The 12,552-nt window shown below is 50.1% G+C and overlaps 1 pseudogene; it reads left to right on the forward strand.

Moving 5' to 3' along the window:
- Positions 1 to 245: 245 nt before the first annotated feature.
- Positions 246 to 860, forward strand: LOC149355431 (uncharacterized; annotated as a pseudogene).
- Positions 861 to 12,552: the final 11,692 nt, after the last annotated feature.

The following is a 12,552-nucleotide window of genomic DNA, read 5'->3' on the forward strand; positions in this document are numbered from 1 at the left end:
AACTTTACTTCTTTATTAATTTGGTTGGCACGCATCAGTTCCCGAATTTTCACTGGAAGATCACAATTACTCTTGCAAGGCACAACCAGGTGGACGATGCACACACGTTGCTGCTTTAGTGCACTACGTCAACAGTGAAGAAAATGTTTCACGCACAAGCGGACCAAGAGTGTGGGTGAAGCCTTCAGTACGGTCACTGGGGACGCATAAAAAGGGGAGCTTGCTTGGATGGTTTTCTTGGGAAGATGGTCGAAGACATTGCACCACTGACACCAGTAGTACCGCCGCCTCAAGAAGCAACTGCTGTAGCCGCATTACTTGATGGGCTGCGGTACCATAACTGTTCGCACGTTACAGCCATCAAGCATGGCCTGTCTGTGGCCATCGACGAAGAACCAGTGGAAGTAACATTTGTCTATTAGTCACCTGCGGTGCAAGGCAATTTGCGAAAGTCTGGTGTCTGCCGCCGCCAGGCAACCAATGAAAACAGCGACGAAGATATGTGTTACTACATGGCCAATATTGTACGAACTGCTGAGCAAATAGCAGGAAATAACAGAAAAACACGGAGGCCAGGGATAGACTTTGTGGAGTGGAAAAAAACGCGGGCATGCCGCATTTCACCCAGCAGTCGGCCACACAACATACTAAAATATAGAAAGGAGCGCTATGTGCTAGCTGAAGACTTTTTCTCCGAGCGGTCATTTTTGTCATCAGCTACAGCGTATGAGAATGCCCTTGAAAAAGAAGTCCTACTGTCATTTTCGCGGGAGATAGAAGCAGAAGTGCACAGGTGTGGGCTTGTGATTCTGAAGGAGCAGCCGTGGCTGTGCTGTAATTTGTATACGTCTTTTATGTGAATTTTTTATAATTCATTTTTATACGAATTTTTATACGTCTTACAGCATCCAACCACACAGTAGTTGTTATTGGGCATGCCTTCGGGCTCCTGCCGCAATGCAGGTGTGATGGACAAACCTTATTTCATCGAAGAAACCACAGACGAAGAAAAGGCCACAACGCCACAACACTGAAGAGACCGGCAAACGGCGGGCTTTTCTCCCGGAAGTTCGCAGAAAACCCGGCTCCTGCGCCGCGGCCATCGCTTTCCACGCCGCCTATACCACGCGTCTGTCAGGTTCTTCCTTCCTACCCCTTCTTGTGTAGCTCTCGCTTCATCCCCGGCGCGGCGCTTTTTCCAACGACAATCGGCCGGAGCGGCAGCTTTGCTCGCTGTTTACAGAGGTAGGATGAGGCGTTCGATCCGCTTATCACTTGAGGATGGGGCTGGCAAACTTTAGGCGCTGTTTCAGGTATTTGCGTCACTTATTGCTGCTGTTTGCCAGGCGAGTAGAATGTTGTAAGTTGTTAGGCTGGCTCGTTGTGTCGCCCATTGTTAACGAAAAAAGTTTTGCGCGGGTAAATTGTGTCGTTCGCGACGCTGACGAGGTGTCCTCGCAGCAGCAGTTAAATGGCACCGGTTAATTATGCGCAGTAGGGCTGCTGCTTTTAGCTTTGTGTGAAGTCTCAGAGACGTTAAGCTCGTTTATATGGAGCTGAGGAGCTTCGCAATATATACTGAATATAAGAAAGGGGACGTTTACGTGCACTTATTCACAAATATTTACGTCTATTTACAGCAATCGTATATGCAATACTTTGCATGTGTCTGCGATTATGTACATTACTACTCTGTATTTATAGCCATTTGCAATTAGGGAATTTGTTTCTATTTCCTTGTTTTTACACGCATTTGCAGTCATAAGGAGTTTGCATTGCAGCGCAACCACTTTTGCACGCGCGCGGAAGACAAAGCATCTCGTGCGAGAGCGGAACTCAACAACAAATGAAACAAAACACACCTGGTGGAGACACCCGGGTGGAGACGCCAGTTCGTACGTCTTCATGTGTTTGGTCGCCCTCTCGTTCGGCGCCGAACCACAACGCTGGTATAAGGGACGATGACGCGGCGCCGAAGAGATGCTGCTTTGTGGTTCGGGCTTTACGGTGACTGCACTTGAGCGCGTGCTCAAGCGGACATGACTCCGGTTTTATTTGCCTCAAGCGCTTTTTTTGTTTTACATCTTTGCTATTGCCACCTGGTATTTTCGAAAAATGCCTTCTCGGGAACAATTGCCATGCCTTATTTATTTTGTTCTCCCATTTTGCTTACTGAACATGATTGAATACAGAGCCAAAATAGCGTAACTTACGACTAACTACATTTGCCCTCTGGTTTCATCTTCCGCCAAGCAGTTTCCGCGCCTCTCTCGGAATGTTGCAATGTTGTAGCTAAAAGGCCGACATGATTCGAACAAGCTGCCACAGCCTTCCGTCTCATTGCCAACGCCGCTGCGCTGCATCCTCTCTGACTCCTTTTAAAACCAGCGCCGGCAGCAGCTCCACGATGAGCAGCGCCACGGTGAGCACCGCCACGAACAGCGCGCTGTATTACGTGTCCATGCCTGACAGGCAGCCTGATGATCATGAAAGATGCAGAGCGCCGCCTCACGTACAAAGAGAGCACGTTTCAAAAATTGTTTCCGTCCGCTTTCAGTCGTTAGGCGCCACTCAGATCGTACTTTCCCTCACAGGAGTAGAGCAGGCGCAAAAGCTGTAGCCGATGGAGGAGAGTATTAAAGGAGGATAGGAAAGGATCTTGCACGGTCGGATCGTGCGTACTCGGCAGGCATTGTAAAAATAGAGGAGGCGCTACTAATGACGAAAAAAAATTTGCTGGGGTTTAGCTTTGGTTAAACCTGGTAGGTTGCGTAAGCATCCATAGCGTTCCGTTCGGGACCATCACCGGGTGTAGACGGTTCGGTTTCGTCTAGCATCGTCTTGAGCGCGCCGCTTAGCAAGGCGCTGTTGGCGTTTTTCATGTCTCCGAAGCCCGATGTCGTTTCCTGGCTTCTTCAAGCCGACGTAGCCTCCTTTCTGTTTATCAGCCTCCTTTCTGTTTATCGCGCCAACCATAGGTTGGCTGGATCTTTGCTTCAAACGTTTCTTATGGCTCCAGGAAGCATGATACACGCGCGAAGATTCATATAACCACAGTGAATAATTTAATATCGCATTTTTAGTTAAACGATTTTCAGTTTGGTTTCTGAATGCCGAGTCGGACAGTGACGTCACAATCTAGCATGCTCAACTATTTTGCCTGGTCACGTGGGCCTTGAAAGCTGTGACGCACCTACTGCTGCATCATATGCTTTCTCACACACGTGCTGACCAGCGCATGAAAACAAACAACGGCATGGCTTGTCCCAGCAGCTCGGATTTTGACGAATCTGATTCCAATGAGGTCATCGACTTTTTTTCGATCGCACGATCGCACGCTAATATCGCCATCGCTGGTTCGCGTGAGGATGCGAAGCACTTTGCAAAATGCCAGTAAGTATCGCTGCGCCGCTCTACCCAAGCTCCGCCCAGAACCGGTGTCACACTTCGCCGCCGTGCAGAAGTACCTGAGCGCTGCCGGGATGGTGTACAATTATCACAAGAAAAGACAAGATCGCCTTGTTATCAGAAGGACTGCCAGCTAGACGCGAGCAGCGACAAAGCATGCCTGCTTATGTTGGGAGCTTTCGGTAACGGCACGGCTCACGGGTGCTCCGGGCGACGAGCTCTGCTGCTGCCTGGCTGCCGTCGTCGTCCCTAGGCCTTAGTGAGAACTGCGCTTCAATCCCACCGCTGCGACCTGTGTTGGAGACGGAGGGGGCCTGGAGATGACTGACTCGTTCAGTCCCGCAGGTCCCGGCTCCGAAGGACGGCGTCGAACTCAGATATGGAGGAAACTGTATAGAAGGTTTATTTTACATATTTACAGTCGAGATCGAAGTGATCCGGTCGCAAAACATCATCCCGTTAAATAGGCCTCGTATTCCCCATATCCCTTACTGGGGAATAAACTTCGGACAATGAAGTCCAATCAGGTGGGCGGATGTGGACACTGGTGGTACTACCCACGGTAGGGGCCGGTGCAGAGTTTACGCTCTCTCGCAGCTCGGTCGATGGGAAGGGGTAGAGGCTGAGTCACCAAACACCGCTGTATTACGTTGATCACTGCGGAAAGTTTTCTGTGCGTGGCCTTCGGTGAAGAATAAGTTTCCAACAGTCTCCCAGCAGGTGAATGAACGTCCTCGAACTCCCCCATCGGACGTCCGAAACACGAGACTTCTGTCGAGGACACAACCGTCTTTCAATCAACTCTACCTTCTGTAGCATCACCCCCTCCGGTGACCCGAGGACATACTAGGCCACACTACCGCTGCCGCCGTCGTCTATGCTTCCGCCGCTGCTACCGGTGGCGCCAGGCCTCGCCGAATATTAAGCATGAAATGCTTTTAGCTCCCGTTGTCGGCAGTGTGGTGACGTCACGCCGAGACCGAGAGCCATCATCCGGGCACTGAATTCCAGTCATCCGGGCTCTGAAACGAGAGCATCCGGACACCGTACGAGACTTAACGAGATTTAACGAGACTCTCTAAGCCCTCCTACGCGACCGGCATGCAAGCGCCGGTTGGTCTCCAAACGAGTCACAAAAAACTGCTGCCAGTGCCTTCTCAATGTTTATCAAGATATCAGTAGAGCTGTGCGTTTGATAATGCATGGAATTATAATTTCCGATTTTTAATAACGCGTGCAAAAAGCACATACATGGCACAATATTTAAGCATGAAATGCTTTTAGCTCCCGTTGTCGGCAGTGTGGTGATAGTCACGCCAAGACCGAGAGCCAACATCCGGGCACTGAATTCCACTCATCCGGGCACCGTACGAGATTTAACGAGACTCTCTAAGCCCTCCTACAGGACCGGCATACAAGCGCCGGTAGCTTCGCGCCGAACGGGTGGTGGCGTTCCTCCCTTCCTGTTTGGTGCGGTTCGGGTGTCCACCCAGATGACAGATAATTACTGCGCCATTTCCTTTCCTCAAAAAGCGTTTCGTTCAAAGGGCAACGCATCGCGCCGAACGGGTGGTGACGTTCCTCCCTTCCTGTACGGTGAGGTTCGGGTGTCCACCGCGATGACAGAGAATTACTGCTCCATTTCCTGTCCTCAAAAAACGTTGCGTTCAAAGGGCAAGGCATCGCGCCGAATGGGTGGTGGCGTTCCTACCTTCCTGTAAGGTGCGGCTCGGGTGTCCACCGAGATGGCAGAGAATTACTGCGTAATTTACTTTCCTCAAAAAGCGTCGCGTTCAAAGGACGAGGCATCACGCCGAACGGGTGGTGGCGTTCCGCGGACTGCCTGGCAGCGCTACAACACGCTGTCGCGTTCCACTCCTAAAGGCGAAGCTTAAGCGTCATTAATTAGCAGTTTATTAGTATTTAGTCATTAATCAGTCATTACACACTAATCAGTAATTTGTCATTACTTCGTCATTAATTATGTGTGACGTAATCCAGTGGTAACATCACCAGTGTCACATACGCAAAGTGGTGCTGAAAACGCTTTCGCCTCTACGCACTTCGGACAGTTTCGAACGCGCTGCATATACATTCTTGTCAGGCCTGCGTCTCGTCGTGTCCGCGTGCGCTTCGCATTATGCCCGTAAACATTCCATGCTTGCTCTACTCTCGGTTACGGGAGAGGCAGAGTTTTTTTTTCTTCGCGATGAGTCACGTCCGGTACTAATTCTTCCCAGGTCCGTGTTCGCCAAACTTAACAGCCTATAGCCAGTTTCGCATCGAAGCCGCAGCGGCCGCCGCTTCGGGTCGTCAGCGCTATAATAAAATGCATATTCTTCACATATAGCTTTAGTGTCAACAGCATCGTCTCACAATAAAATAACAGTATGCATCAATCTCCGTGACGCCGTGAGCGGAGCTAGCGGGCGCCAGGCGAGCCGGACCCGAACGTCGGGCCAGCGGCAGCTGCGAGGCGGCTGGGGCAAGAAATTTGCTCATGTCACAGTTGTTACCTCTACCTGCAGCTCAGTATTAGTCGGCGATCCTCAAAAATTACACTTTTTCGCATTTCGTTTCCCAGGGCTTATTATTTACGTCAAGAACACTCTTTGGCTCGTTTTTGCGACGTCGGCAGACGGGATGCAGGCTGGCCGGCCGGCCGGCAGGCTCGGCGTACATCACGTCCGCACAAGAAAATACAAAACAGCCATGCTACCAGAAAGGATGCTTCCTAGATTCGAGCAACGACAGCATGCCTGTGCAGAACTGAATCTTTCGGCAACGACAGCGCCGGCGGCAACGCCGGGTGACGACCTGCGCGCTGATCCCAGACTGCCCTAGTCGCCGCTAGGCCTACCTGATTCGCATCGACGCCGCAGCTGAGGGCGCTTCGGGATTGACCATCGCTCAGAAAGTTGCTTCGCTCGGCACCCCTTTACTGTGAAGTCGTCCCATAATAAAAGATACGTTCGATTTCCACGACGCCTTCAGCAGCGGAGCTAGCAGACGGCAGGCGAACCGCACCAGGTAGCAGCAGCACTAAAGCGGCTATGGGATAAAATTTGCTTGCATCGCAGTCATCACTTCTACCAGCAGCTCGGTATTGGCCAACGAACATCAGAAACGATATATTTTTGACATTCATATTTCCCAGGGCTTTCTACGAACGTGAACAAACAATACTATCGCGTTTTCAGACGCCGGCCGTCGGCACGAAAGCTGGCAGGCCGACCCGGATCCGAGGAGCGCACCCTACGTCATCATGACGCTGCCGCTCTCCGTGCTCGCATTGGCTGCGTTTGCCGCGATGCGGCGTGCGTTTGCCGCGAGCGGCCCGTCGTTCACATCTAGTAGGCTGGACCACGGTGGAAGATACCGTATTTACCCAATTCCAACGCGCCCCCGATTCCAACGCGCACCCAATTTACAGCGCAAAAAAAAAAAAAAATTTTCAAGCCACGATTATAGCGCGCGCCTGATATTGGTAATGAAAAAAAAACTACAAGCCCCGCTTCTAACGTGCATGTGACTTCCACGAATGAAAATAATTTGCAACCGTTTTTATATTTTAAGGAGAGATGCGGGTGAAAAAACCGCCATTTTTTTCGATAAAGTCGATTTTGTATTTTCTTGCGTTTTGTATTCCCCAAGCCTCTTCTTTTATGTATAAAAAAATGAAAGCCGATAATCAATGGGAAGTTAGTAAAAAATGCAATTGAAGCACTCGCGGTGGCTCGCGAAAGTGCGAATTTGACCGAATTTCGGGAACGCGGCATTTCGCTCCACGCCGTCGCCCGCTCTTGAATTTTCGCGGGGAAGTAGGCCTACCCATTTTCTACCAGAAGCCACTTCGGCAGCGGCGCATTCTTGATAAAAATACGAAAAAAAGATCGTTTCCCGCCCGAGTCGAGCGTCGCGACTGGCCCTTCAAATCACGTGGTACGATCGGAGCCCTTCCATTGGCTACGAGCATTCCACCGCATGGTCGGACGCAGACGCTCTTTCTTCGTTCTGCCGCCACTGAGACGTGAACCAACGCTTCTGCCCGGGTTTGTCTCCTTTCTCCGCTAAGGATGTGACTGAGAAACGAGATTTTCGTTCACGCAAGTTCTTGACAAAGCATCAGTATAAAGGAAGACGCCCCAAGCGCAAGCGGGGAGCTCCGGTGACGGGAGGTTCGTCTGCTGCTAGGCGTAACTGCGGCAATGGCGATGCACCATTTGGATCCTTCAAGCTTCTTGCGGAGCATCCATGACTTCGTCAGTGCATCTCAGCGAAAGATAGAGATCTTCGACGGCCAAGACAAGCGTAAAAACGAGCGCGGAAGCGCTGTTATCTGTGCGATCGGCATGATGCACGACTCGCCAGCGGCGCGGCGTGCCCCGCCTGCGGGCGATGTAATCTCTGTCAGAGAATCGGCCGCAAAACAGAAAGGACTCTCATCGTTTTTGGAGACGCGTTTCCGACAACCGTTGTTTCATCAACATATTCTTCGAGCCGCGTATCTCGATCGTGTAACGGCAGTGATGAGGCGTCCGCCCGCGGCAGTGCACGGGATACCGTCGCCGTGAACGTGGTCGCTGAGCACGCGACCAATGACAAGCGCCACACCGGTTGAAAACGGCTCCTGCGACGCAGAAAACGACGAGCAAACGTGCTCCCATGTTTGCCAGCAGTTACTGAGCTCCCACATCGTATGATGGCGATGACGATGGGCAGCTATGGGGCAGTTTCGGTTTGCACTCGAATCCAACGCGCATGCGATTTTGAGACGTATTTTCCCCGAAAAAAGGTGCGCGTTTGAATTGGGTAAATACTATATAGGTGAGGACACAGCGGCCCGCGCCGCTCTTAGATAAAGTCCCCTAGTTTCCAGAAATGCCATGAGATGGCTGTTCGCTCAGCGTCCCGGGCCGTTTTGGGAGGTAATGCTTTTCTATGGTGAATGTGCGTTTTGTGAATGCAATTTTCCCGAAACCTGTTGGCCATAAAAAGAAGGAACCACTTTTGCCGCGTTGTTTCTGTACCACTTCGTTGCCAGCTGCATTGTTACGAAGCAGCGGCTTCGCGCTGGTGTAGTTGAAGGCGAAGAAGGTGATGAGTTCTGGCGGGTTTTTTGAACCCGCTACATGAATAAGTGCCGGCGCCCTGATAACCGAGCATGTAACCATCGCTCGTCTTTTTTCTTCTCTTGAATTTGGCTCGTTGGTTCATGCATTGGTTGGCCCGTTTATTCGTTCGCCTGCTGCGCGCCCTGCTCGTTGTTTCGCTAGTTAGTTCGTTCTTTAAATAATTGTAGCATTTGCTTTCGTGCACGCCGCTCGTTCGTACTTCCATGCACTTGCTTATTATACCATTCGTTTACTCAGTCGTTTGCTTGCTCTTGATTTGTCCGCTCGTCCGGATGTGTTTTTTTTACTTTCTGCCGATAGCGCATTCAAGCACGCACATGCTTTAAGTATGTTTTCAGCTGTCCCCTTGCTTAACTATGACTCACATGTCGGGTGATATGCTGCCCACTCCACCACATTGCAACATCAAGCGCACTATTAAACTTATACTCGCTGCTCTGTAAGGCATAAGGAATGAGTAACCTTAACAGTATTAACACACCAATAACATATTATTCTGGTCTTCGCTTCTGCCACTGATGCAAGGGTGCTCTCAAACTTTGACTGTGCCACAGTTTGCAGTAGCAAGATGAATGTAATGAATTTTATTTACTTTTTGCTACAAATTTAATTCGTACCACACTCTATTGCGCGCCACTGTATCGTTACTAAATTTTGCTGGTCTTGCCTTTCCGACCCATGCCACTAACTCGTCGCACTGCATATAAGTATTTTTTCTTATACTTACAAAGGCATTACTACCGCTCACATCTTACTGGCCGATACTTGGGAACGGCAACCACGAAATACTTTTTTCGTAATCAGGAGCTATTGCTAACAATGTATGCGATCAGAACAGTTACATTGTACAGTTTACCAAAGCGTTTGCTCGGTCGGTAGGTAACGGTTTCAGTGAGTTTACGCAAAACAATGAAAATAAAACACCGTGATTGCACTGAAAGCCGCTTGCGGTTTTCAACAAAGCACTTGGCGGCCCATTGCTGCAGTTTACCGACCACCACCGTGCCGCTGTGGAAGCACTGGCGTAAAACCGCACCTCCATGGACCGCGCTCAGGTTGCTTAAAGTGCCACGATGATGCTGCTGGTGATAGCGCAAGGAACAGTTCATGCCATGTGAACGCCTTTTGTGACGTAAACGAGCCGTGCGATATCTGCATGGTTGCTATCGCAAGAAGATGTTTCATTTATGTTTTCTTTCTTGGGGCGAAGTTTGCCCGCTTCATCGACACTGGCGCTGCAATCAGCGGCCCGGTTCGGATGACAGGGCTGGTACTTTATCTGGCCGCTTGCGGCCAGTGCGCCGCCCGCACTGTGTCCTCACCTATATATCTTACACCGTGGGCTGGACGGCTGGACGCAGGCGACGAGCTGCCATCGGACGTTGCGACGCCGTTCGCAACGGCGCGTCGCAGTGAATAGCACTAACTTTTTTTGCACATGTGTCCCGGCCTTTAAGCATGGCTATTTCGGCAATACGTTGACAAAAACTAACCGAGCGAGTGGCGGTTCGCAGCGAATGCGGCTCGCTGGTGCGTCAACTGCACTCACGTGGCTGCGACTGGGGCTGTGCCCCGCTCATCGCACGTCACTGTATTTTGGTATGATGTCACTAAAACTTCAGTTTATTTATCAGCATTGTGACGTGAGCGTTGATGGCACTAGCGATGGTTCTAGGTCATGATAGTGAGCATTTAGGTAATCTTTGCAACCGAATTAGAGAATTTTTAAACGTTTGCTGTGTCCAACACCTGGCTATGAATGCCCTTGCATACATAGGAATCCCATAGCAGGCTTTTTATAGCTTCAAAATTTGGTGTCTCCACCCCTCTAAGCACGGAACCGCATTCCCGAAAGTAAGCCCCGGTACCATTATTCCTTTTCTAATACCCCTCGGTACTTGATATTTGTTGTACCCCTGTAATGGCCCATGTTTCATTATCCCGGTATATCTCCGCCCTTTTGCCCTAAGAGACTGGTTGTGCTTTTCCATGTATGTCTGCCTTTGTTTAGCCATATCCCGAGATATTTGTATTCGGCCACTCTGGGTGTTTCATGGCCTTATATTGTAAGCGCCTGATCAGTTGTATCGTTGAAAATCATCACAGCTGTCTTAGTTGCGCTAAAACTGAAGTCTAAAGCGTCGCCTTCGTCCCCACATGAATTAACCGAGCTTGTAATTATTCCCGGCTATCTGCTAACAGTAGAATATCGTCTGCAAATATTAAACGCATATAGTTTCTCACGCATCGCTGGTTGGGGATGTGCATTCGCGGCGAAGGTCGCCCGTGGGCAGCGACCGACGACGCACGAAGCCAAGGGCGCTCGTTTGGGGAAATAAAGGGACGGAGCCGGAGGGACTAGCCGTATCCATCTAGAGCCGACCACCCCGTAGACAGCTCGTCGCCGCAGTTGAGACCTGCGGCGTCGCAAGGACCACATGTGTTTCCGGCGACACGGAGCCGCTTGCACCCCTGTTGCTGCACTGCAGGAATTCGCAGCCGACTTGCAATTTCTCCTCTCCCGTTCCCACGGGTTTACTGTGCAACGAGTGACGCCGTGTGCTACAGTGCTGTGCAGATCTGATTAGTGCCATCTTGGGGAGATGTTCGTCGTGTTGGATTGGCCCTCACCTGATGGAGGGGTGAAACCTTAGGGGATTTAAGGACGGTGCTGAGTGAGAAATGACGCTCTGTGCCCTGTCGAAAAGGCTCATCCAGTCGCTCGACGTCATGAACTCTTAAATTTTGATTGTTTACTCTTCTAATCTTCAATATGTAAATAATTTTCTTAAAAAGTACCATTAAACTCGCTTGTTTTTGTTTTCCCAAACTTCGAAGCTTCAGCCTTTCCTCAGCCTGAAGATTCAGCACGCCACCAAACGGAGCCCGGGTTCGAGATAGCCTGTGCGCCACGACATGGAGTCTTGTAGAAACTTAAACGTTTCTCTCCTGTCACGTAAACAACAAGGAGCAAAACTTGTTGCAAGTAGTGTATGCACGCCTTCCAACATGTTCAAATTACCGAACAGTCTATAGCTGAAAAAAAAGGGTGTTAAGAAAAAAAAGGGTTGCGGAGGGCAGTAGCACGAACTATAGTCCTCAAGAGCTTAATAAATTTGAGCACGGCACACTTCTTATCACATATGCGTGTCGTGTGCAAATTCAATGGACTAACTGCTGAGAAAGAGGCAATCGTGGGGACGAACCGCGGCGTTGCAACTCAAGGAAATCGTGCGAAAGCAACGCAAGCGCAATGTTTCTTGTTTTTCGGAGTGCAGAGTGTTATTTAAATCCATTGGGAGCACCTCCGCCGTCGGTGCCGCAGCGAACAGACTGTTCTGCATAATGGAAAAGGTTTAGTGGAATAAGAGTGATCGGCAGCTGAGAAACGCATAATAAAGCACTGCGTACTTCAATAAAAGAAATTAGGGTTTATCGTCCCGAAGCGACGCATGGGCTACGAGGGAGGTCGCAGGGAAGGTCTCCGGACGAATTTATACCACCTGCTGTTCTTCAACATGAGCACTGATATCGTACAGTACACGGGCGTGTTTGTGTTTTGCCTCCATCGAAATACGACCGGCGCGGCGCTGATCGAACTCGTGACCTTGGGATCAGCAGCCGAACGACAAAGCCACTGAGCCACCGTGGGAGGTGCTCTTCAATGCGTTGACTGTGAAGTTCAAAAAGTCAACGTTAGGGAAGTAGGTAATTTCTTTTTATTGGGAAACGAGCTTACATATTTTGTAAACATCGCAGACACTTAGCGAAATTCTGATAGTGGCAAACACAGAATTTTTCCGTCGCTAGTCCACCAGCAACAAAGAACTAAGAGAAGCACGGAATGCGATCTCTGTTTCCAACAGGTCGTAATGTGACGCTGCCAGTTACTGAAAATTCAGGGTGCACTTTGACTGTATAAAGTGGGTAGAGGCGGAAGCGTTTCCCGCACCACCTTCGCTGTTTCTGTGGCACTGGTGGCGTCACATATAATTGAGTACTAATTACT

Source organism: Amblyomma mixtum, chromosome 3 (assembly GCF_055824585.1).
Source record: "Amblyomma mixtum isolate Tamu chromosome 3, ASM5582458v1, whole genome shotgun sequence".
NCBI classification, from domain to species: domain Eukaryota; kingdom Metazoa; phylum Arthropoda; class Arachnida; order Ixodida; family Ixodidae; genus Amblyomma; species Amblyomma mixtum.